This window comes from Arvicanthis niloticus, chromosome 20 (assembly GCF_011762505.2).
Source record: "Arvicanthis niloticus isolate mArvNil1 chromosome 20, mArvNil1.pat.X, whole genome shotgun sequence".
NCBI classification, from domain to species: domain Eukaryota; kingdom Metazoa; phylum Chordata; class Mammalia; order Rodentia; family Muridae; genus Arvicanthis; species Arvicanthis niloticus.
Window position 1 is genome coordinate 49,835,016 of NC_047677.1, and position 25,815 is coordinate 49,860,830.

Here is a 25,815-nt window from a genome sequence, read left to right on the forward strand (position 1 = left end):
GCTGGGACAGCATCCAGTGGAAGCAGACTCCTAGCTGGAGCCGACATGCCATACATGCCTATAAGGTGCACATGATATCCAAGCCTGCAAGGCGCACGGTGCACGTGCTATCCACGCTATACACGCCTGTAAGGCTTAAGTCATATCCACACCTGCAAGGCACATGGTATCCACTTGCCTACAAGGCACGTGGCAAAAGCCTATAAATAGCTCAGAATTTTCTTCAATAAAGGAGACTTGATCAGACCCTCTGTCTTGTCTCCATTCTTCGAGTCTCTTCCCCTTTATCCTCTCTCTCTCTCTCTCTCTCTCTCTCTCTCTCTCTCTCTCTCTCTCTCTCTCCCCTGACCCGCGGACCGGAGTGGCAGTTTGGGCCAGGACACAGTGGCCACCAAGCATGGAGCGGAGCAGTCGGCAACATTTTGGCCCACAAAGCCGGGCAGTACGGGCCGCAACATTTTTGGTGCCCGACACAGTATTTCCCCACTATGGTCCCTTTCCTTCATTTTGGAATGGAGATGCACATCCTGTGCCAGGGTGTGGGGGAAGAATGTGATCTATCTGCTGTTTTATTTTGATTTTTTAGGGGTTACAGCTTAGGGATTGCATGGGTCTCAGAAGAGACTTAGAAATTTGAAGTTTACAATGCACTGAGATTGTTATAGACCATTAGACTATGGGGGCTTTTAAGGTTGGGCTGAATGCATTTTTGCCTTATGATTATGATTGCTGCAAGCCTATGGGGACCTGGAAGTGGAATGTTGTGGTTTGAATATGAATGCTGCCATAGGCTCATATATTGAAATCTTCATCATCAAGGAATAGCACTGCTTGACAAGGGAGTGGGAGGTGTGGCCTCGTTAGAGTAATGTGGCTTTGTCTGATGACATGAGTCAGAGAGAAGGCTTTGGTTTTCAAAATGCCAATATCTCTCTCTCTCTCTCTCTCTCTCTCTCTCTCTCTCTCTCTCTCTCTCTCTCTCTCTCTCTCTCTCTCTCTCTCTCCTGCCTATGGATCCATAAGTAGAACTCCCAGCTCCTTTCCCCAGCCCCATGGCTGCCTGTGTGCATCTCACTGTGATGTGATGAGAATGGACTGACCTCTGGAATGGTAAGCAAGCTGCAATTAAATGCTTTCTTTAATGAGGTTTGCTGTGTTCGTGAGGTCTCTTCATAGCAATACCACACTGACTAAGACATTTTCTTATGTATTCCATGCATAGAAACACCATGGTTGATTAGCTACAACCAAAGTTCCATGGGAGTCAAGGCACTATAAAATTCACGTTGCCCGTGATGACCATTCTGGGTAGGGTGGTCCACTGTGGACATTACCTTGTCTGTGCTTCCCATTATGACAGTTACAATCTCCCTGCCTTTAGCAGTTGGGTGCTGCTACCTGAGCCTGTTAACAAGTAAACCCACTGCATGTAATCCATCCATTTCAGCAGCAGCATCTCCAACCCTAAGGTCTGGCACGAGGAGAAGGACAATGACAAAGCTCTTCACATGTGCTGGTGCCCCTCTCGACGTTATGTGTCTGACAGGATCAGTGAAGGACATGATTTCTCGGCTGTCCCATGGCAAAGAACTAGGTTTTACACAGCATGACCACTCTGCCATCACATATTCCCTGAGCCTTAAAATCCCCCTAGCAACACTAATCAAACAGATATTACTCATCTTTAACTCTATTTCAGTGGACCATATTCTGATAAGTACTTCAGCCAAAGATTCAAACACAGTCCCAACATGGTTTTAAAATGTGAAAGCTTCCATACTAATGTTATAATCTCCATACAGAGTTCCCATATCAAAAACAGCCTGACCCAGTTTTATCTTCCTTCCACTATTATCCCACACCCTCAAAATCCATCCCCACACACATTCCCCAGACTTCTGCTGAATGAATTAGCAAACTCGTCAAGCTCCTTACATGTGAGCACAGAAGTGCAGGGCTCCTCCTCATGGACTACACACTCTACCTCCCCTCCTGGAATCTGCTTTGTCTGAAGTCTGGTTACAGGTCTAGAGACAGGAAACACAGCTGCTGACAAACACTGGAGTTGAGAAAGGACTGCTGGATCAGATCAGCATATGTATGTGAGAACCTCAGAATGGAAGGACGGAAATGTGTGGGGTTCAGGGAGATGTTTTGCCTTTGTTTCAACAAGAGAAGGAAAGTTATAAATTCCTTCAAAATTAATAGAAATTAGATTTGACCATGGGAGACCTCCTGAAAAATCTTGGCTGCAAAAATAAAGGAAGGAAACAAGAACAACAGAAACCACAATGGAAAACAGAACATGGATTCTCATCCCTCTACACAGAAACAGCTCTGAGCTGGCTGAGACAGGAATGTGTGCATCTCATTCAGAACAAGAGCGGACAGGCAAGAATATCCCACAGATACAGCACAAGCCAGAGCAAGCAGACAAAGAGGAAGCATTTCCTTCTTCCATGTCTTCATGTAGGCTTTCAGCAGAAGGTGTGGCCAAGAATAGAAAGGGGGAGGGGCTCCAAGTCAAGTATTCTGGATTACAGGTGTGTCTTCCTACTTTAGAGAAAAGGATAAGAAATTAATCTTCCCAGTTCAAATTAAGCCCTTCATTTTGTGGTTTTAGTTTAATTCCACATGTAGCTGACATCAAAGAATCAACATCACAGTCCCTGTCAGAGTTCTGGAACTGCTCTGTTTGGGGCTTTGCAGCTCCTTTTACCACTCATGGCTCTGCCTCCTGACTCCCCTCTTACGGGGAGTTTTCTTCTCACCAGTGGAAAAAAGACATGTAAAGTTCTTCTGGATGTAAGTTTGATGAGAGCAGGGCAGCACGAGACCTGAGACCCCTGGAGAAGTGCAGACAGGAAGGAGGCCCTGGGGCAGCTCAGCCAGCCTGGACCCCCTTGACCCTCAGCTCTGTGGGTTCAGGCGCAGTTCTCTTTGTTTCATCCACGAGGGGGCGATGTTGCCCAAGAATGTGAAGCTTCTCTTTCATCTTCAACAGATGAGACCCTGGAGGGTCTGCAGTGGGAAGGAAGATGGGGAAAGGGGACAACTTTCTCTGCAGGAACACTCTGGATGTTGAGATGTCATGGTCTGTTATAAACTACCATTCAATTGTCTGGGTGGGATGTATCTCATTCATGGGGAATCAAGTGAAGACAAACACAGTGTTTTCTTCCTAGGATGAGGCTGGGATCCACTGTGTACAGTAGGTACATAAAATGAAAGGTATTCTGTATTTTTTATTTTATGCTTTTTATAAATTTTCTTTCAGTACAGTCTATTTCAATTACGTGTTCCTGTCCAGCTCCAGTGTTAGATTCATTGGCTCTTGGTTTATTGTTGTCTAAACAACCCTGAACCCTCAGCCCCTGTCCTCACAATCTAGATGTGTAGAAGAAAAAGAGGCAGTGTTTTTCAAATCATATTTTTAAAATTTTATTTCCATGAGATGTACTCATTTTGGGAGTGAGTTAGTAGGTGCACTAACATTGGATCCCTTGGAACTGAAGTTACAGATGGTTGACAGCCCCCATGTGCTGATGGAACTCACCCTGGATCCTCTGCAACAGCAACAAGTGCTCTTAGCTGCTGAGCCATCTCTCCAGCCACTGTTGGAATGTTTACATAAGGAAACCACACAGCTGATTCACAGCATGCTGGCTGAGCACTGAGAGAAACTAGATGCAGGGGAAGAGACAGGGTCAGTGCAGAGCTCAGGAGGGAGGGGTGCTGGGCACTGATGAGGTGAGGCCTGAGGGACACAGACAGAGAGGGGTTGAGCAAGAGGAGACAGAGGCAAAGGGGGAGATGCTAACACAGCAGAGTGCCCTGTTTGAGGGTATTTCTATCAGACTGCACTGGACACATCTGCAGAACCCTGCTGGCATCTTACATTTCATAGTGAAGCTGTGCTGGTTTGAATGAGAACAGCCACACAGGCTCATAGGAATGAAGACTTCATATCCAGCTGATGGAACTCTTGGGAAAGGATTGGGATGTGTGGCTTGGTTGGAGAAGTGTCACTGCAGATGGGCATTGAGGTTTAAAAAACTTCCAGGCTTCTGGCACCTGTGGTGGGCTTTTCTATGACTATGAAAAGACACTGTGTCTTAACAAATTGTTAACTGTTGACTGGGCAGCCATGGGCAGTGGGTTAGCTGGACTTTAATGACACAGGAGGTGAGACGCTGACCCAGGGGCCATTATAGAGCAGGTAAAAATAGCCAGTGCATAGGAGATGCTGAAGATGGCTGATGGGTGTTTCAGGAAGTGCATCAGGAAGCCTGGGCCTCCTCGGATAACTTGGAGCAGAAATGCATCACCATGTGTATGGAGCTCTACATGGATGCCTTGAACACTGACCTAAGCCTACAACTCTCCATTGCAGAGGGAACAAGCCAGCATGTGAACAACACCTGTGCCTCAGGACACTGTTCTCAGATGAGAGCAATAACTAGTGTGAGTGCAGGGATCTGGCTGCCCCCACTGAGCTGTGACCTCATGAACCAAGCAGGCCAATGAACCCCTGTAGGGAGGGTGGGGGAGGGGAGACTCCCACTGTTCCCAGAGCCTCTGCCTCTGGTGTGCAAATAGAGGTGTGAGCTCACACTGTTCCTCCACCACACCTTTCCTCTGCCATCATGGACTCAAACCCTCTGAGACTAGAGAACAGATTAAACACACATTTGTAAATAGCTGGGGTCACAGTGTCTTATTATACTCATAGAAATGTAACTGAAGCCAGGTGTGATAACACAGGTCCACATGGACAAACCCAGACTAGAAATGGGGATCTTTGTAAAACACACCCACCTGGAGCTCCAGATACTTCATCTGTGAGGAGATAGGAGGAGTCTGAGTCTAAGTCTAAGGTTAAGGAGACAGGATTCTGAGGGAAGAGGCAAAGCCTCCTTTTTACAGATGAGAGTCACTCAGGCCTGGCAGTGTGAGCCACTCTCTCCAGGGGAGCAGAGTGGGGTCTCTGTGGGGTCCCTGTGGAGCTTGCAAACCAGCACCTCTGCTTTAAGGAGAAGATCTCTCCACTGCATTCCCAACTGCTTGTGTTGTCAATGTATTCTCATAAGTGGCCTTTCTTCTAGAGGACTCCAGGGTCTGACTTCTGAAGAGAAGAAGGAAGAGGAAGGGTGGAGGAGAGGACACAGAGAATCTGGCCTGCGGGTCTCTCCTGGTGTCCAGACAGCTCCTGGGTCAGAACTCGGAGACACCATGACAAACAGCGCTCTGTCCACAGCACAGGGTTCAGGCAAAGTCTTAGTCTCCAGGCGGTGAGGTCAGGGGTGGGGAAGCCCAGGGCTGGGGATTCCCCATCTCCCCAGTTTCACTTCTGCTCCTAACCTGGGTCAGGTCCTTCTGACGGGCTCTGCGGGGAGGGGCGGGGGCGACACCTGGGAAGCCACGTCCGCGCACTTAGCTCACCGCACCCTCCTCCCCTTCTCCACCCGCGTCCCGAGCCCCGCGCCCTGCTCCCTCCCGGCCAGCGCACCCGCCCGGGGTCCTGGGAGGAGTTTGGGGTCTCACCGTGCGCCGCCCCCAGGCTCACACTCGCTGCGGTATTTCTACACCGCCATGTCCCGGCCGGGCCTCGGGGAGCCCTGGTTCATTATCGTTGGCTACGTGGACGACACGCAGTTCGTGCGCTTCAACAACGACGCGGAGAATCCGAGGATGGAACCGCGCGCGCCGTGGGTGGAGCAGGAGGGGCCGGAGTATTGGGAGCGGGAGACACAGAACTGTAAGAACACGGAGCAGACTTTCAGAGTGAACCTGAGGAGCATCCGTGGCTACTACAACCAGAGCGAGGGCAGTGAGTGACCCCGGGTCGGAGGTCACGCCCCTCTACGTCCGGACACAGGAGCCTGAGATGTCCTGTGTCTCAAATCCGAGGAGATCCGACCAGGAACCTGGTTTCTTCTCAGTTTGGAGAAGTTCCAGTGTGGGCGGGACGGGGTTGGGCGAGGGGGTGGGCAGGGCGAGGGTGGGGTGGGTAGGATGAGGGGGGGTAGGAGGGGCTGACCGCAGGGTCCCACAGGCTCTCACACGCTCCAAAGGATGTATGGCTGTGACATGGGGTCGGACAGGAGCCTTCTCCGTGGGTACATGGAGGACGCCTAGGCTGGCCTCAATTACATCTCCCTGAAAGAAGACCTGAAAACGTGGACAGCTGCAGACATGGCAGCACAGAACACCCAACGCAAGTGGGAGCTCACTGGTGATGCAGAGAAACGCAGGGCCTACCTGGAGGGCGACTATGTGGAGTAGCTCCTCAGATACTTGGAGCGCGGGAAGGAGACACTGCTGTGCAAAGGTGCAGGGACCGCGGGCAGCTCCTCCCTCTGCCCTCGGGCTGAGGCTCAGTCCTGGGGAAGAAACCCTCAGCTGGGGTGATGCCCCTGTCTCAGAGAGGACAGAGTGTCCCTGGGTGTCCTGATCCTCATCACAATGACTGCACTGACTCTCCCAGGGCTCAGCCTTCTCCCTGTACAGTTCCCAGTCTGTCTCAGGAGGGAAGGAGAGAATTTCCTGACAGAACAGCAGGAGCTCCCTGCTGTCAGCCATGGCCTCTCCCAAGCCAGGTTCTCTGCCCACACCCACTGTCTGTGGACACTGACTCCTGTCATGCTGAGTGTGTCAGCCCTTACACCTCAGGACCAGAAGTTTCCTTTACTTGATGGGAGACATGGACTCCCCTACACTAGGCTTGTTTTTCCCAGTTTCTAGAACTTCGCAAAGAATACATTCTCACACATCCCACCCTGTCTGTGGGGTTGCCTGCCTTCGACAACCCAATTCTATCCATCCCTACAGTGGTGAATGGTCACACAAGCCCTTATGGGGTAACCTAGAGAAATATAAACTGTGAAATTTCTTTTGCTTTTCTCTCTCTTTTTTTATTTCTTTCATTTTTTTTGGAAGGCATTATTTTGCTTCTTCTTGATCCTGCTTCTCCATGCCCTTGTATTAGCATTTGTATCTGTCTCCACAGGTGCCAGGGGAGACTGCTAACCTGGATAGTTAGACAAGTTAAATCAGGGTTCTCATTAAAGGAGAGGTTCTTGTGAGCTTAGACTGTTTCCTGTCAGAACTAAACATCCAGAAGCCTCCTGTTCTTCCTCTGCCCCCACAAGTTACAGGCTCCCCCTAGTGAATCAGGAATTGGACTCTCTGAGAGACAGGGTCTTCTGCAATCCAGGACTGGAGTGAGAGGGAAGATCCACACACCCTGTGAGCCTGCTGTGTTCCAGTGAGTGCTGCACTGGGGTCCACAGCACACTCCAGGGATCCTGTGTAACACACCTGTACCTTGTCACCTCAGAGGCAGGGGCTGAGAGTCATTTTCTCTGGCTGAGTGTCAGAGGTTCACCACATTTCTGCTACACATATTGTAATGTCTGTTCACTTGGACTGACAGTTAATGCTTGTCAGCAAGATGGCCACTGTGGTTGAGTCTCAGTGCTGGCTCCCTTCCAGGGGCATATGATTCTAGTTTTTATATGAACTCTAACACATATATAAATTATATATTTTCCATTCCATCTTCCATTCTTTGACTACCTATCTCATGCTGTAGAACATCACATAAGGACGGCCATGTTGACCCACTGGCTCATGTGGATTCCCTCTTAGTTTCTGACTCCCCAGGAAAATGTACAGTTCTGTGCTCAGGGACCAGCTTTACCTGCTGGTCACTAGTGCGATGGCAGTTGAAGTGTTCAGACACATAGTTCTGTGTCGTCATTGATTCAACTGAGTCTTGTGTGGATTTCAGTTTGTCTTGTTAATTGTGGGATTTCTTGAATCTTCCACACAGATCCCCCAAAGGCACATGTGAACCATCACCCCAGATCTGAAGGTGATGTCACCCTGAGGTGCTGGGCCCTGGACTTCTACCCTGCTGACATCACCCTGACCTGGCAGTTGAATGGGGAGGAGCTGACCCAGGACATGGAGCTTGTGGAGACCAGGCCTTCAGGGGGTGGAACCTTCCAGAAGTGGGCATCTGTGGTGGTGCCTCTTGGGAAGGAGCAGAATTACACATGCTATGTGCAACATGAGGGTCTGCCTGAGCTGCTCATCCTAAGATGGGGTAAGGAGGGTGCGGGTGCAGAGCTGGGGTCAGGGAAAACTGAAGCCTTCTGAAGATCCTGAGCTGGTCAGGGCTGAGAGCAGGGGTCATGACCCTCACCTTCATTTCCTGTACCTGTCCTTCCCAGAGCCTCCCCCATCCACTCCTCCATCCTCCAACATGGTGATCATTGCTGTTCTGGTTGTCCTTGGAGCTGTGGCCATCATTGGAGCTGTGGTGGCTTTTGTGATGAAGAGGAGGAGAAACACAGGTAGGAAAGGGCAGGGTCTGAGTTTTCTCTCAGCCTCCTTTAGAAGTGTGCTCTGCTCATTATGGGAAACACATCCACACCCTGCATTGCCACTGTCTCCAACTGGGTCATCTGTCAGTTCTGGAAACTTCCTAGTATCAAGATCTTCCTTGAACTCTCACAGTATCAAGATGTTCCTTGAACTCCCATAGCTTTTCTTCTCCCAGGTAGACAAGGAGGGGACTACACTCCAGCTCCAGGTAAGTGTTGGGGACAGGACTGTTTCTAAGGCCATTGGAGTCCAGCTGGAGATGATGTCCCGGGAGCTCTGGAAATCCATAATAGTTTCTCCATTGTAATCGTCCAGGGGATCTGTGTCAGCACTTTCTATGAATATATCTCTGTATATTTTTTACCCGAGGCAGGGACAGCTCCCAGAGCTCTGATATGTCTCTCCCAGATTGTAAAGGTCACACTTTGGTGTCTGATTGGAAAGGGGCAATGTGGATATGATTGGATTTTAGGGACTCCCAGAATTCCCTGTGAGTTGTGAGTTGTTGGGATATTGACTTCACAGTGATGGTTCATGACTCTCATTCTCTAGCATGAAGACACCTTTCTGGAATGGACTGAGTGACAGTGTGTTCAGGTCTCTGCTGTGACATCCAGATCATTCAGTTCTCTTTAGACAACACTGTCTGATGTTCCCTGTGATCCTATGGGCTCAATGTGAAGAATTGTGGAGCCCAGTCCACCCCTGCACACCAAGTCCCTGTCCTTGCACTGCCTGTGTTCTCTTCCATGGCCAACCTTTCTGGTTCAGCCTGGTGGGGATTGGGAGGACGTCGGCTTCCTGTCAGGTCCATGCTGCTCTGAGTTGTATCTACTAATTTCCACACTGAGAATAAGAATCTGAATGTGAACTTGACTGTTAACATCTTGACATAAGGGTTGATTTCTTGTTAATTTAATGGGTCGAGAATACATAGATTTTTTTTTTTGAAGAAATAAATGACAGATGGAGAACCTTCCAGAATCTGTCACTGTGCTGTGTGTATCTGGTGGAACTGGGTGAAGCTGTGGGACCTGAGTTTGAACAGGGCTGTGTCCAGGTGGGCTCAGGGTGTTATTATCTAGGAAGGGGTCACTCCTGGGCTGTGTCACCTCTGGGATCTGCTCTCTCCATCACTATGAAGCACATTCTGAGAATCTGTGGTCACAAGGACACAGGAAAGGTCTGAGCCTTGTCCTGTCGCCAGGATTATGATCTCCCAGGGTGAAATGTCAGAGACACAACTCATGATTCTTTTTAAACTGCTGGGTGCACAAATAAGTCACACTACATTTCATCTCACCCACTTGATTTAGCTACCAATGATGCAGCTGTGTAACTGCCCTGGGTGCTCCCTGTAGCCAAGCTACTGTTGTGATTTCTGCTTTTCCTTCTTTCCACTGTGTTTTCCAGGGAACTCAGGTGTCTGGTGTGATCTGTCTTTTCATCTCTCAGGAGCACATCCACAACTGAAATAAGACCTAACAGAGGTGCTTCTCTCTCCTGTAACCTGGGTACCAATTCCTGACCCTGGAATATCTTATTGAAGCACCTTGTGTCCTGGAGTTAACTCCCTCAAGTCTCTTAATTTCCACCACCATCTGTGTGGACCTGGTGCTTGCAGCCCTGACTTGGGTATGATGGATGTGGTATTTAACATAGTCTGCCTTAAACTCCTCTTCATAAGCCTGTTGTTGCTCTGCACTGTGGATGGCTCTGTATTGCAGGACATCAAAGTCCTGCTCATAAGCATGTAACCATTTAAATTAACTAATATTTATAGCACTAAAGACACAGAAGGCATAAACTGAGGCTCCATCTTGCTACCTCAGTGAGGAAACTTTATTTTCTAAATTATATGTGTGTTATCTATTGATAATCTGATTCTACAACTAAAGTGCCAGCTCTTTAGAAATTATCTGTGTGTCAGTCTACCAAGTTACTGTACCTTTCTCTTGAGCTCTTACAAACTCTACAGGGATCCCGAACGCTGTTTCCTAGATTTGATTTACCTGTGGCCTGCCAGCTGCTTCTCTGTTGTTCTTGTAAGCCCTGAGAGAAAATCTCTATTTCCTCTATTTCACAAAGGTTCTTCAAAGTTGAGAGAGAGAGAGAGAGAGAGAGAGAGAGAGAGAGAGAGAGAGAGAGAGAGAGTTTCTGTCAAAGGTCCAATGGCTTATACATTAAGTCTGTAGCTCCTCCCCCACACCCTTGGCAGGCTGAGCCTTGTCACTGCCATGGTGGGGGTGGGGGTCCATGGCAAGCCTGTAGAGGCCCAACCCTTTCACCCTTTTCAGGGGTGTAGACCAAGACCACCTGCTGACTTTGCCTCGGGTCATAGAGCAAAGACAGAAGACCTCTCCCATGCACCTGCCTTAAAGTCGGCAGGATCTTTCCATTCTTTAGCAGTATTATCTATGGAGAACTTAGAGGCACCCAAACCACATCTCTTCGGGACACTTATATCTGCATCTGCCAAATGCAATATATATGTAGGCTTTTATATTTTGCTAACAATTATGTTTTATGTGTATAATAATATTCTATAATGTAGGCCTGTCAGTGGTTAGGAACTGAACATTTCTTGTCCAGGCTTTTCTGGCTGGCAGGGAAGGCAGTGGCTGGTCAGGCTCTCCTCTTTGCTCTTTGCTCTTTCTGGCTGAAGTTTTCAGAGGACCTTCCTGGTCAATGCTAAGCTTTATTAGTTTTGATGGTATCCACACCTTTTGTGTACTGTGGAAAATCAAACCAGCATTCCCAACACCACACATTTGCTGACTTCCATTCTGATGTTAACACATCCTTATAGTTTATAGCATGACATAATTCCAGTTTTTTTCCCTTGATCCAGTGTCTCCCAGCTGCTGTTGTTCTTTTCTTGTTAATGTTCTGACCCCCGGGGTCTTTATTTTTCCTTTTTGCTGTATAAGTGTGTTCTTTAAGGTGTGATTAGATCTTCTCTGTGACTGCTTGACCTTCAAAATTGTGTGGTACAGCTGTAATGTGCTTTATAATATACAGAGAATTTCTTAATCTTACTGGATTCTGATTCTGAATGAAGCATGTGGGATTTGAATTACTTTGCTGTTTTTCTCTCCTGACTTATAAGCAGACATTCCAAAGGTTCTTGCATCCGTATATACTGTAGATGCTTCAGCAGTTGGTGTTCCCTTTACAACACATGGGACAATCCAATTAGTTTTTTTTATAAACTGAAGTTGCTTGCTTTTAGGATATTTGTTAATTTGTCCCAAATAGTTGTTCCAAACTCTTTGCCAATCTTCACTGATTACCCGTAATGAAGTAATCTTAGCATTAGTATAAGTCTCTACAATTTCTGCTGGGTCTATGCCTGACAGTTGACATATTCATGCTTTAATAATTAAATCAGAAATATTTCCTATTTAAACCTTTAATTTTTTACTTTGATTGTGTGCTAAGATGATCCATCCTAAAATACTGTTTCCATTGACATAATGATCCCAATAGGAAAATGAGTTAAAGGCAAAATAACCAAAATACAGATGAGTTTGGGAACTATGTTATTCACATATGATCTTCCAGTCTCTTTTCTATAAAGGTTAACTCTTTCTATGCTTCCTTTGTTAGCTGTCTTGGACTTTCTATGTCTGAATCTCCTTGTAACATTTGACACAAATTACTTAATTCTTGAGCAGTTAATCCAGAGGTGGACCAGAGTCAATTGATATCTCTGATTGATTTTTGAAACTCTTTCAGATTTCACAAGTGATTTCTTCCAATCTGTACCCTCTGGGTTTTAATATTTTGTTGACTTATTTTACAATGTAAATAGTGAATGGAATTCCCTCCATACATTTTTTTTTTAAGAAGCAATCTGCAAACCTCAACAAGGCAAAATTCTCTTGGTTTCACAAAACATTTTTTTTTCTAAAGTATCTGCATCAGAATATCATCCATGTAAGGGTAAATAACGGATTGAGGAAACTGACGACAAATTATTTCTACCAGTTGTGGCATTAAATACTGACACAGTGTTGGAGTGTTTAACATTCCCTGTGGAAGAACTTTCCACTGATATCATTTTACAGTTTGAGCATTATTATATGTTTGTAGTATGAAGGCAAGTTTTCCTCAGTTGGGTGTTGGGAGCCGACTTTAGCAGAAAGCGGCTAGATCAACTTTGCAGCCATCTGGAACCATATACCCCGATGAAAGATTTGGTTTTCAATAGCCTACAACAGCTGAAGCACACTCTGATATCCCACATATTTTGTGTTGCTGTTTACTGCCCCCAGCTGCAAGGTGCACGTGGTGGTCACGCCTGCAAGGCATCCAGTTCACGTGCTGTCCACGTGCTATCTACGCCATACATGCCTGTAAGGCACACGTGCTATCCACGCCTGCAAGGCATTGCGGTGCACGTGCTGTCCACGCTATAGACGCCTGTAAGGCTTACGTCATATCAACACCTGCAAGGCACGTGGTATCCACGCGCCTACAAGGCACGTGGCAAAAGCCTATAAATAGCTCCGAATTCCCTTCAATAAATGAGACTTGATCAGAATCTCTGTCTTGTCTCCATTCTTCGCGTCTCTTCCCCTTTATCCCCACTCTCTCTCTCGCTAGACCCTGACCCTCGGACCAGAGCGGCAGCTTGGGCCAAGACACAGTGGCCGCCAAGTGTGGATCGGAGCAGGCCGAAACATTTTGGCCCACAAAGCCGGGCAGTACAGGCTGGGACAGTTGGGGTTTTTCTGCCCGATTCTTAATTTCCTGGCTGACTTGAAGCAAGTAGCTTGTACTTTCTGTTCTAGGGCCTCAATCTAGGTCCCTTATTTTATTTCCTGCTGGCAAGAAATTGCCTTGGATTTCTCTCTAGGACCTACACTCATTAGACTAGAGGAACTCTTGTCGTATTGCCTGCACACCCCTGGAAGCCTAGGCCTTCTTTCTGGTTTATATTCATGAAATCCATTGTCCTTAGAGATGGCTTGTTCACAGTGTTGTTTCAGATGACCATGCTTCCCACAGTTAAAGCACAGATCTGAGAACTTTACCGACTTGTTCACTGTTTTTATAATGTATCTTCCTCAGTTAAAGCACCACGGATTTGGAGACCTAAACCTTTAGATATGGCTTGCTCAATTATTGTGGCATTATACAGGCTAGAGACAATATTGGTCTTCTCTGTGATCCACTGTTCCATAGGTGCTGCCCTCAACTTTAATGGCCTGATAACATTCTGCATTCCATGTTTGCATTTTCAAATGCCAAGGTCTCAGTTAGCAGTTGTTTTGCATCAGGGTCTGACATGGAACTAATCCTTGCAAAAAAATCAGTGAAGGTTTCCTCTGAGACTTGCACAGTTTTTCTAAGAGATGTGGGCTTCTTTGCAGGTTCCTCAACTTTGTTCCTAGCTCTTACAGCTGCTAAACAACATTGCTCTAAGTCTGTTTCTTCAGACTGAACCTATTCTTGTGTAGCAGCACATGGCACTTATCACCTGGACTTGTGCTATGTTAATTCCCCTCCATCCTTTGTGCTGTTCCAAATTCATGGCTTTGCTCCATCATGGCAACCATTGCAACTGAGGACCAGCCTCTGGTACAGCTGTTGCCAATCCTCCTCAGTCTTGGGAAATAATCCTATCCTGAGTAGTCCAATTATTTAGTGCCTGTGTCACACAGGATAAGTGCATCTCATAAGATATCACTCCTTCCTGAAAATGCTTTAAGGTCTGTCATTTATACAGGAGGCCATCCCGTCTTGTCATAAACTTGTGGATTGTCTCCATTAGCAAGAGTATGGTGTATAACTACTTGGATTGCTGTTGGTGATTCTGTGACCCAGGACAGCCTGTCTTCAAAAGGTGCTGAGGGTTTAACCCTGTCTCCTGAACATGACTGTGTCATCTGCCCATCCTCCTGCTTTTCCATTTTTTTGAATGACTGCCCTCTGACACAGTTCTACCTAGGAGAACCTCTCTCTCTGGTCCAGTCACTGGGAATGAGCCCATTTGTTCTCCCTTTTCTTGTGTTTGACATTTTTCAAACGTGTCTACCTCTACTTTAATAACTCTGCACAGCTGTTTTCAGAAAGAAGAGACAGGAATGAACTCTCTTCCTTTTTTATCTCCATGTTTTGATTCACAAACTTCTCCATTTCTTCTCTATTTTTTCCAACAGCTTAGTCAAATCTTTTGTTATTTTTATAAACAAAGTTGTCCAAATGAGGGAAAGTGGAAAAGGAAACTGCTGCTGCAATCCATGTGGGGAGTGTCCCAAGAAAAGCCTCACTAAACACTTTGTTCGCTTTTTGAAACAAAGTAGCCATACCTCCTTTTCCTGCCCTTTGTTCTATGGTACTGGAAATCAAACCTCCATTCTGCAATGCCCCAGATTAGACACCACTTGTAAAATGTGTGTGGGAGTTTGTTTGTTTTTGTTTTGTTTTGTCTTGGTTTTTACAAACAGAAACCAGTTCTCTTAACTCCGTGCCATCCAGTCCTCCCAGTTTCCTGCCCAGCCTCTTCAAACATTCTCTCAACCATTCTTCCTTCAGTTCCCCACAGTCTGATTAACTAGTCCCTTCTTCCAGTTTTCCCAATACCAGCAGTTCCAAACTATGACATGTAGTTCCTAAACCGGGCACTGCAAAATCCTTCAAAGCAGCAGCAGGCCCCTCCTTCAGGCCCAGCTTTAAGATGCCCGCACAGGAACTGTCTAAATTGGTGACTCCTGTGAAAATGGCTGCACCATGACATCTATCTCATCAGCCCGAAGCTATCACAGTAGCTGTACTTGGTGGTACATCTTTCCTCCTAAGCAGGAGCAGCCCCTCAGGAGCTGTCCATGGTGGGAACAATTTCTCTTTCCCAGCAGCTTCACAGAGATGGCACCTCAGCAAAAGCCACCTGTGGTCAAGAAGGATTTCCCAGCCAGGGTCTCAATGCAGAGAAAGCAGTGAAGAGGGTGGTATCTTACCAAGTCCTGAGCAAAACCAAAACCACCAGTCCCTGAGCTTCTCACAAAACCCCACCAACCTTGAGCAGGAAACCTATCAGACCTTGAATATGAAAACCCACCAGTCTTTCAACCTTTTTATAAACAATATAGCATAAAATGAGGAAAAGGAGAAAAAAAGAAACAGCTGCTGAGAAGGATACAAGATATTTCCCAAGAACAGCTTCAGTAAACACCCTGTTGGCTTTTTGAAACAAAGTATCTATCCCTCCTTTTGCTCTGTGGTAACTTAAATCAACTCTCACATTCTGCATTGATCCAAACTGGGCACCACTTATAAAATGTGTCTTTTATTTTCAAACAGTAATCAGTTCTGTAGACCCTAAGCTGTGAGCTGCAGTCCATCAAAGCTGGAGCCAGTCCCTCCTTCCTGCCCTAGCTTACACAGAGATGCCCGCACAGGAGCTGTCAAAAGTGGCAGGAGCTGCTCATAGCTGGGCATTCACTTTCCCAAATCAGCCTACTCCTGTCATGAGGAGCTATTCACAATGAAGACACCTTTCTTGCCTCAGCCTACAACCTTGGTAAATACCACCCCTGGAGCTGTCCATAGTGGCAGCACCTCCTCACCAGACTCCCCCAGCAGCTCCACAGAGATGGTGCTGTGATGTCTTATTTTTCTCATCCTTACTTTTAATATGGGATTTAAATGCTTTAGCCTCCCTTCTAGCTCACCACCCACCAGAGATAGTGGAGAAAAAAAGGTTCAGAAGATACAGGGAAAGTGGACCTGCTTAGAAATTGTACTTTGGAGCAAATCCCATCTGCATTGTCAGGAAATCAGCAGTTCAGTTCACAGGTCAGCAGCAGCAGCTCAATCCACTTGCAAACATTTTTCTGATATAACAGCACTTCTGTTTATTAATGTTGGGACAGTAGCAATGGTGACACAGACTTGCAGAAATAGCCAGGCCTCAGCCAAATTGGCATGAGTCAGCAGGAGGGATTAGGACTAGCAGAAACACCAGAAATTCTTTGCCATGCTTCTCTCAAGGAAGATCTCAAGATCAGTGAAGACATCAGACCAAGAAGCATTGCAAAGCTAGCTATGCAAGCAAGACAAGCCTACCGTCACTGTCCATTGGATCCTATTTATACTCTCTCCAAACATCACATGTCCTCCATGTGTCTTGTCTCACCACGAGTCTTGCCTCAGCATGTGAGTCTGACTTAGTCTTAAACTTCATGTAAGTCTGTATCATTCACAGATTGATGTCACTCTGCCAATCAGCCCCATTACACAGAAGCAGCAAGGATCCATCACACCACCAGAACTTTTCTGGTGCATTTCTCTCTATGGAGTCTCAACAAATGGAGTTCCACAAAGCAATGTAAGGTGAACTAATACCTGTGTGTCACTGAATAATACTTCAATCACAGGTCCTTTGACATGCATGCTTTAGCAGAACCTCCTTTCACTTATGTCTGCTTCAGGAAACACTCCTTCTCACGTTTGTCCCAGCAAAACACCATCCAAGACAACTGACTTTCTAAGGAAACTAAAAGTTTCAACTTCATGGCGCCTCAGAAAAGCTGGCTGCAGTTGGGAAGAAGCTACCACATACTGGAATTCTCAGTGGGTCATCAGCAAAACTCAGCAGGCATCAGCTTAGCCTGGCTAAGCTTAGGAGTCTGGTACCACTGAGCAGCTTGGTCCCCAGTTTGTTCTCCCTGAGTCTGGGGGCACCCATGGCTACAGGCTGCAGTGACATTCTGCCTCCCCTTTCTCATCCTGGGGACAGTATGTTTTCTACCCTCTCATTCTCTTGTGATGCCTCTTAGAAACCTCCAACATGTACATCTGAAACCAAACCTTAAAAGCACAAAATTTATTCACCTGTCCAGTCAAAATTGGCCTCAATATCCCTTAGGTAAATAACATGAATGGCCACTCAGTGGTACCTTGATCCTAATGTTATTCAGGATCTTTACAAATACTACGAGTGATCAAGGAAATGGAGGGAGATTCCCCGATTCCTGATTTATCTTTTCTCCAAACCCGATTTGTCTCTCCCCAGCCCTCCCACAATGTTAAGTCCTGTCCTCTACATTACCATCTGTGGCTCTGTAAGGGCTTGAATCCTGCTCTTTGTAACCTGGAGTGTTTGTTTTTACAGGGCCCAGCATGTGAGGCAGCCTATGCCTGGATCTGATCAGACAGCCACAATGAGTGGGGGGTGGGGTGGGGAAGGAAAACCTGGGGAGGGAGAAGGGGATAAAGAAGATGTTAAACTCTGACTCCTCCCCAGACTGCTCCAGGCCCTGCTCCCAAGTGACCCTGTGGAGGGTGTGCAGGGGGCAGTAGTGTAGGGACAGAGGCTGGTGCTGCTGGTGGGGTTTGCAGGGGCGCTGGTTCTGAAGCCTCTGGTAACTGGGGCGGCACCCTGGGAGAGGGAAGCCTAGGCCCCCAAAGCACTCCTGGGGCTCCCAGTCCTCTAGAGCCAGGTGGAGAGATCAAGCTTGTGTTCTGGCCCCATCCCCTGCTCATGGAGAAGGGAGAATACTGTCAAACTGGATGAGGACCCTGGCCTTTCGCTGCTAGATCACTGACCCGACCTGCGGGCCCTAGGTTATTCGTGAGGGACGAGGAGGATTGCAACCTGGAAGAACGGGCGAGAGAGAGAATGGACTCAAGGAAGCAAATGCTTGTCAAGAGTCATATATTTGGGCACCAAGTGCTTATTTATAATACATTTTTCAAAGGGAGGGGTAAGAGGGATCCAGGTGATGGGAAAGTACAGAATCTTCTTGGCCTGTGCCCTGAAACAATGGCGGTCCAGGTGATGGGACAGTACAGAGTCTTCTCGGCCTGTGCCCAGAAACAATGGCGGTCCAACTGCCTACTTCAAAAGATACGGTACACTGCTTTACATCTAAAAATCTATTTGTAACTATCAAGCAGAACCTTGTGGTTGCTAGGGAGATGAAGCTGCAGGAGACATTGTGCAGGTGGGGAGAAGTAGGGGGTGAGGGTAAGAGGCAAGGGTCCTGGCTTCTGACAGATCACCTGGAAACTCAGGTTCAGAAATCTACATCAGAAGGGGGCCTCAGGCCTGCATGAGGCTGTGTGATGGTTAATATTTCTAGAAACACCGAGTGCCTTGGTGGTTCTTGGCAGATATTGTGTGTACTAGTACGTTGTGGTGACACACACCCTTAATGGTGGCACTCAGGAGGTGGAGGCAGGTGGATATCTGTGAGTTCAAGGGCAGTTCTACACAGTGAGCTCCAGGACCCCAGGGTTATACAGAAAGAGCCTGTCTTGAAAGTTTGAGAATGTCTGTGAGGGATCATCTTTATGTTAACTGATGTGGAGGCCATCTTAACTGAGGGGTCATCTCTATGTTAACTGATGTGGAGGCATCTCAACTGAGGGATCATCTCTATGTTAACTGACGTGAAGGCCATCTTAGCTGAGGGGTCATCTCTATGTTAACTGATGTGGAGGCATCTCAACTGAGGGATCATCTCTATGTTAACTGACGTGAAGGCCATCTTAGCTGAGGGGTCATCTCTATGTTAACTGATGTGGAGGCCATCTCAACTGAGGGATCATCTCTATGTTAACTGATGTGGGGGCCATCTCAACTGAGGGGTCACCTCTATGTTAACTGATGTGGGGGCCATCTCAACTGAGGGGTCATCTCTATGTTAACTGATGTGGAGGCCATCTTAGCTGAGGGATCATCTCTATGTTAACTGATGTGGAGGCCATCTTAGTGGTGGGACCATTCCTTGACAGGGGATCCTGGATGGTATAAAGTGGAGAAGTGAGATGATTGTGGGCATTTGCTCTTTGCCTCCTGACTGCACATGTGATGTGACCAGCTGCTTCAGGCAACATCCACTTTGACTTCGAGGACCACATTGGCCTTGCACTGTGAACCAGAATAAGCTCGCCCTGCCCCCCCTTTACATTGTATTTGTGGGGAAAGAAACTAAGATGTTTTGTCTAATGGGAGAGAGGGCAAGGTGGTCTTTACCACAGTACAGCTCTCAGGGGCCTTGGTGGTCATCATGCTAGTCATGAGTCACCTAAGCAGAGCCTATAGGAGCCATGGGGTTATTCCTTCAGTGGAGAAACCAAATGCGTGTGTGGCAGTGAGTGACCAGGAGTTAGAGTCAGGGAGGCCAGATCTAGTACAAGACCAGGCTTTGACTTATTCATGTCACCTTGGAATGGTCATTATATGTCCAAGGGTAACATCTTCCCTAAATTACTGGACCAATGGAGCAGCAGAAGAAACAGAAAGGGAAACCACACTTTTCAGTTTAAATGAGCAAATAATCGGTCCCTGGGCAGTGTTTCCCCCATCCACCCCCACCTCATCCTCTTTCTGAGGAATGTAACACTTCTTTAGACTTATGTTGTGAATGGATCAGATTCCCTGGGATTTCCCCAACAAGATAAAGGGATAACTGTTTCCATATCTCCATGGCAACCACTTTAATCAAGTCCTAATCTATTTACCACTCTAGAGGCAACAAGACCTGAGAGAATGGAGCTTAAAAATGAGGTGGACTGAAGTCTCCTTCAATAAAGGCCAACTTTATTCAGAGCATCAGACACTTTATACTCTGAGGCTTAAGAAGAGTCACACGAGTAAAGTGTTCAACTACACAGATAAGTTGTAAGCAGCAAAAACCTGTTTTTCCATAGAGGCATATAAGCAAATAACAATAGCCAGCTGTAATGCATAATCTGAAGTAAACTCACTCCTATCTGCTGCACCAGGATGAGCTTCAAAAACATTCCAAGAACAATTCTTTGTTTTGAGGAAACAGAACTGTTTTCTTGCAGTTTTCTCACAAGCACTCAGAAGTCTGCTTGCAAGACTCCATTCTCTGACCACGTTGGACACTAGTTCTCTACTGACCCACCCAATGACTTTGCTCAGAGGTGAGTTGCACACCAGCATCTACACCTAGCAATTCTATTGCCAGTGTCTTTCCAGCCTGCCTCACCTTGCCCTGGACTTTCTAAAACCCTGCTGTGTTCCACTAAAATTGAAGCCCAGAGGGCAGCACCTCCAACTGTTCTAGAGGCTTCTAAGTGGAAAGAAGAGCAGAGAAAGTGTCCCAGGAAAGGGGGTGGGGGTGGGGCAGGGGCAGAGATGGAAGAAGGTAAGAGTGTGGTGGAGAAAGAGGAGAAGAGAAAGGGGGGCTGAGGAAGGCTCACTACAGTAGGCATGGAGCTCCATCCTGCAATCCTAGCACTCCAGAGGTGGGTGCAGGAGGATCAGAAGCTCAAGGTCATCCTTGGCCACACACTGAGTTCCAGGTACATGAAACCCTGTGTCAAAAAGAAAATTCTCAGTATTTAAAAAAAAAAAAACAAAAAAACCCAAGTACCGTATGAGGAAGCATGGTAGGTGGGGCTTGCCCACTTTTTCTCCAGTTACATCTAAGACATAGTTTGGCTAAGAAAGAGTTACTGCCAGAGGTGGTGGCTCACACTTTAAATCCCAGCACTCTGGAGGCAGAGGCAAGCAGAGCTCTGTTAGCTGAGGCCAGCCTAGTCTACAGAGTGAATTCCAGTCAGAGCTACATAGTGAAAACCCTGTATCAACCAAAAAGAAACAGTTATTAAACCAAGCACTCTTGGTCCAGGAATCCATGCTTCTCTAGAAGAACCTTCTGCAGGTTTGGAGGCTGGCTCTGAGCAAACTCGCCCAGCAATACCCTCCATCTGGCCTGGCACTGAGGAGGGAGCCGCTGCTTTCACCCTGGAAAGGAGTTGGTTCCCTTAGGGAAGTCACTGGCTTAAGCAACAGTTGCCACATAGGGCCTCAGTCTTTGTATCGACTTGCCCCACAGTTAACTCTTTGAAGCCTGGCAACATTTCCCCATGATTCATTAGAGGGTGATGATTGACAGATCTAAAGAGGATTCAACACTTTTAGAGGACAGAGGCGATGGACAGGTCACTCCAGGTTCACCCATGTGTTTTCCACAGAATCTCATGGGCAGCCCTGGCCAGCTTGTGCCACACAAAAAATGCAGCTCTCACTTCAAGGGAGAATAGGAGATAGTTTATTATAGAGGCAAATTTGAATGACTACTGATTTAGGTCGCCCCCAAATTCCCTCTTCCAAAACAGAAACAGTTTTATGAAGTTTTCATAGGAGCAAAACAAAGATAGCCATAAATCAAGACACTTTTCAAATACATTGACAGGCACAAGAGAGATGGTTATAGCAAAATAGTGAAGAACCTCCCATAGGCCTCAGATGCTATTTGGTGACATTCTTAGCTTTTGGGTTAGTGGAAGCTAATGGTCTACTAAGTTAATAGATTCTAAAATTTTTTTTAAAAATTCTATTAGTCATTGATGTTAGTTCCCTGTAAAATGAATGGATATTAATATAAGTGTAATTAGTGAATTAATCTGGTGGCTGTATCTATTTAACCTTTGCTAGTCCCCAATAACCACACAGAGAGACCAAGATTTATTTCAAGCTGTCCCTCAGAAGCTGAGAAGTTACATAATCTATAATAACCCCTGTGCTAATCTGACTCCCCCATCCCTATCCCATGATACTTACATATTATTACTGATCTGGCTCTTTGGGCTTCAGACGTTTCTTCTTGTGGTGTCTTCCCAGACCCTCTCGTCCTTGTGCCCACCTCAATTTTGCCCCCACCCCAACCCCCATCTTCTCCCTCTGGTTGGCAGAAGTCCTGCCTTTCTCTCTGCCCAGCCATTGCATGATCAGCATGTATTGACAAGGCAGAGAATAAGTGGTAAGGATTGTTTACACAAACTTGAGGTGGGAGTTTCTTGGTAGAAGCATTACAATGCCATGTCCAGACTGAAACATGGATATGAGGGCAGAGAAATCAGCATTGGAATAACACAAGGGTAAACTCTACAAAGAAGACACTAAAACATTATGCCTACATTTCTTCTTTTTGTCTATTAGAATGATCTTTTTTCATAACAGCATACCACATACAATAATAAAAATTATGAAGATTATCAGTCATAGCTTACTTTATAATGTCTAGTAATAAGTATTTGACAATTTGGAGAAAGTATTCTATTATCTATCCTATGTTGGTGAGTTAGAGGTTTGTACTAAATCACTTTTCATTCTCACTTGTCTTTCCATCATAAAAACATCTTAGACCTAAAAATATCTACTTAAATTCTAAACAAGTTAACCATAAACTGTGAGACAGTCTTCAACCACATCAGTGACCTGAGAAGGAATAAGTATTATCTGAGTAGGTACAAGTGTAGACAAGCAACTTCCAAAACTATAGAAATGACAGAGAAGCAGGCTGTGTAGACAGTCACCCAGAATTGTCTCTGTACTGTTGCAGCATCCATCTTTAGCCTTCTGACCCAGTATATCTGACAGACCCTTGGTTAAGCAGGAATTATGAAGGACTTGCTCACCCTGTCTTGGCAGAGCTCGGCAGTTGACTTCCTTGCATCCATGTGTCCTTTCTGCACAGCAGTTTGTCTGTAGATGAGGTTAGGGCATTTTCCCCAGTGTCTAGCTTGCCATAATTGAAGCAACTCCACGTGGAGGTTATTCAATGCTCATCATCATCTGTGAAGTGGGATGAGGGTACTGTCAGGAGCAGACCCGTCCCATTGTCAAAAAAAGAATTTTTAATAATGAAACAATGTTAAATGCCATTGTGGACCTCTGAGGGTTTTGAAGAACATCTATGTATGTATATGTATGTGAAAGACCCAGGTCTCTGGTCTTTCGCTCTGTGGAGGACTGCCCTGAGGTGGTCCAGGGATTGGGGTTTTTATAGAGGTTCAGAGCAGGAAGCTAGGTTTACAGAAGCGAGAAGCATGGTTACAGGGTTCTAATTGGACAATTCAAATAAGGCCAGGTTCAACCTTGTTCTTTGGATCACCTGGTGTTTTTCTGGGTACTTTCTGTCCCCCGCCTGGGGCCAGGTGCACTGCTTTGGCACTATCTTTGACCTGCTCAGGGGCCCAGTATTTTTCCAGCCTTACAAAACAACTCTGCTGAGCAAAATAACTCTGCTGAACAAAACACTCTACTGAACAAAACAACTCTGCTAAGCTGGGGTCTTTCATTCCCCCATTTTCTTTATACATGGAATGGAATCTTCCATTCGCTATTATCTTAGTTTAACTCGATCTCCTGTCTAAGTTGGTGATACTGTTGAGTTAGAACCATAGCCTGGATCACAGATAACCTATCTTTCATAAACTGGACCAGTCTATTAAGGATGCATGGTCCAAATAGAAGAATTAAGAGAATGATGATGATGGGTCCCAGTAAGGTGGATATTAAGGTGGTGAACCAAGGGGACCCATTGAACCATTTTTCATACCAAGTCTGTCCTAATTCAAAGAGATGTTGTCTTTGTTTTAACCGTTCTCGAGTTTTCCCATGTTATCTCTCACTAACCCCGTGTGGTCTGCATAGAAACAGCACTCCTCTTGGAGGGCTGCACAGAGCCCTCCTTCTTGGAGGAAAAGGATATCGAGTCCTCTCCTGTTCCGGAGGACAACTTCAGAGAGTGAGGTCAAGGATTTCTCGAGAGCCGAAACTGATTCTTCTAGTGTCATGAGATCGGTATGCATGGCCTGTTGAAGCTGCCTAAATTGGTATGTCTCAGCCAGGGCGGTAGCTCCAGTACTCACTCCTGCAGCTATGCCCCCTACAGTGAGGCCGCCCAGAATCAAGGCTAAGGTTAACGAGACCGGTTCCCTCGGGTACCGGGACAAGCCTTCATAGTAGGAATAAACATAGCCTGGACTGTGATAGATAACCCTGGGCCACAGCTCAACAAGGACACAAAAATCTCTGGTTTGATTGAGGACCTGAGTCGATATGCAAGGGGTCAATCCCATGTTGCAGGCCCACTGGGTCCCGTTCGGGCCTGTAAGCCAATAGTTCCCAGGGTGTACCCGGAGGGTCTTATTACAAAGGGCCTGATGGGTAAGAGGAACTGTCCCTAAACAAAGTCCCTTGCCTGATACTTTGGACAGGGTCAGCTTGTGTTGGGTGCCCTGTGAGCAAAGTTGAGGAACTGAGGTGTGGTTGGAAAGGTTTCCAATCACAGCAACCCCCTCATAGTAGGGGGGTGCTGAGCTCAAGCATAGCCAACATTCCTGAGTCTTATCTGGGGCTGTTAAGTTCAAGGTTTGATAGGCTCCATTTAAAATCTGCAGTAAACGGTCCCCTGTGCTCGGACGGGGCGTGGGGGAGACGGAGGGAAAGGAGAGGGATGAGCCTGTCTCAGTAGTTGTGACCTGCGGTTTCAGAATGGTGAGCTTCGGCCTCTGAGGTGGGGGGTTTAGTTTCTGTCTATCACTCAGCACCTGGTTGGGGCCCACTACCTGTGGCTGGGTCAGTTCTTTTACCACTAGGCGGATAGAGAAGAGGAGTCCCTTGTCATAGCCATGTACATAAAACCGTAGTCCCCACACAAACCCTGCATTGGTCGTCCATCCCCCATTATTTCTACCTTGGCTCGTGAAAGAAATTCGAAGGGGGTGGCACCAGGCTTGAGAGTCTTCCCCTGTTCCTTGGCCCAGGGTGTAATTGGCACTTACTGTGATATAGTCCCAGCTAGAGGAGGGCTTCCAATGGGCCTGGCCAGTCGTCTCACAGCCCCAGGACTTGCAATAGAAGTCCGAACCTCCCCCACAGTAGTGGTACACCCGGGGTCGGTGTAATCCGGGACAGACATAGAAGGTTACTTCTTTGAGCTGGCTCCTCCGATGGGGGTTGCAGCAGCCCCCCCCAGGAGACCCCGGCTCGTCCTCCTTTGGGCACCGGTTGTCCCTCAGCGGGACATGCCTGCGGGGCCGCAGAAGTAGCGCCAGGAGTAGCCCCTTCAAGGTCCCACCCTGGCGCTCCTGTTGCCAGCTTACACAAATTTGGGTACAGTTCCGGGTACCAAGTCCAGAGGGCATGTGTTCCGGAGACAGACCAGACGACGTCCCCCTGACCGTTTAGGACCTCCCAAGTTAATGACTTGAGAGCGTGGGGACTGGAAGAAGTCATCTTATTGGCAAAATAAAGGAAAACTAGGAGCGTGAAAGTCTTATCTTTAAAGGGTTTGGGGTACGGTGGGCTTTCCATCTCGTGGCCTGGTTCAATTCTGGAACGGAGGTAGCCAATTTGACGTGGGCGGCGTGAATCCAGTGAGCGATGCCGTCTACCTTCAGTGCCGTTGGGGTGATTAGTAGCACAACAAAGGGTCCCTTCCACCACGGTTCCAGGTTCTTTGATTGATGCCGTCGAACCCAAACCGAATCTCCCACTTGGAACCGGTGAGGTATCGCTAGTTGGTCCGCCTGCTCTTGGTAGGCACCTGCAAGGAATTGCCAAATCTCCTTCTGGACGATCTGTAGCGCCTGCAAGTGATCTGGAAAGGGGAGACTATCAGCAAGGGATGGGAGGTAAGGATTCAAGAG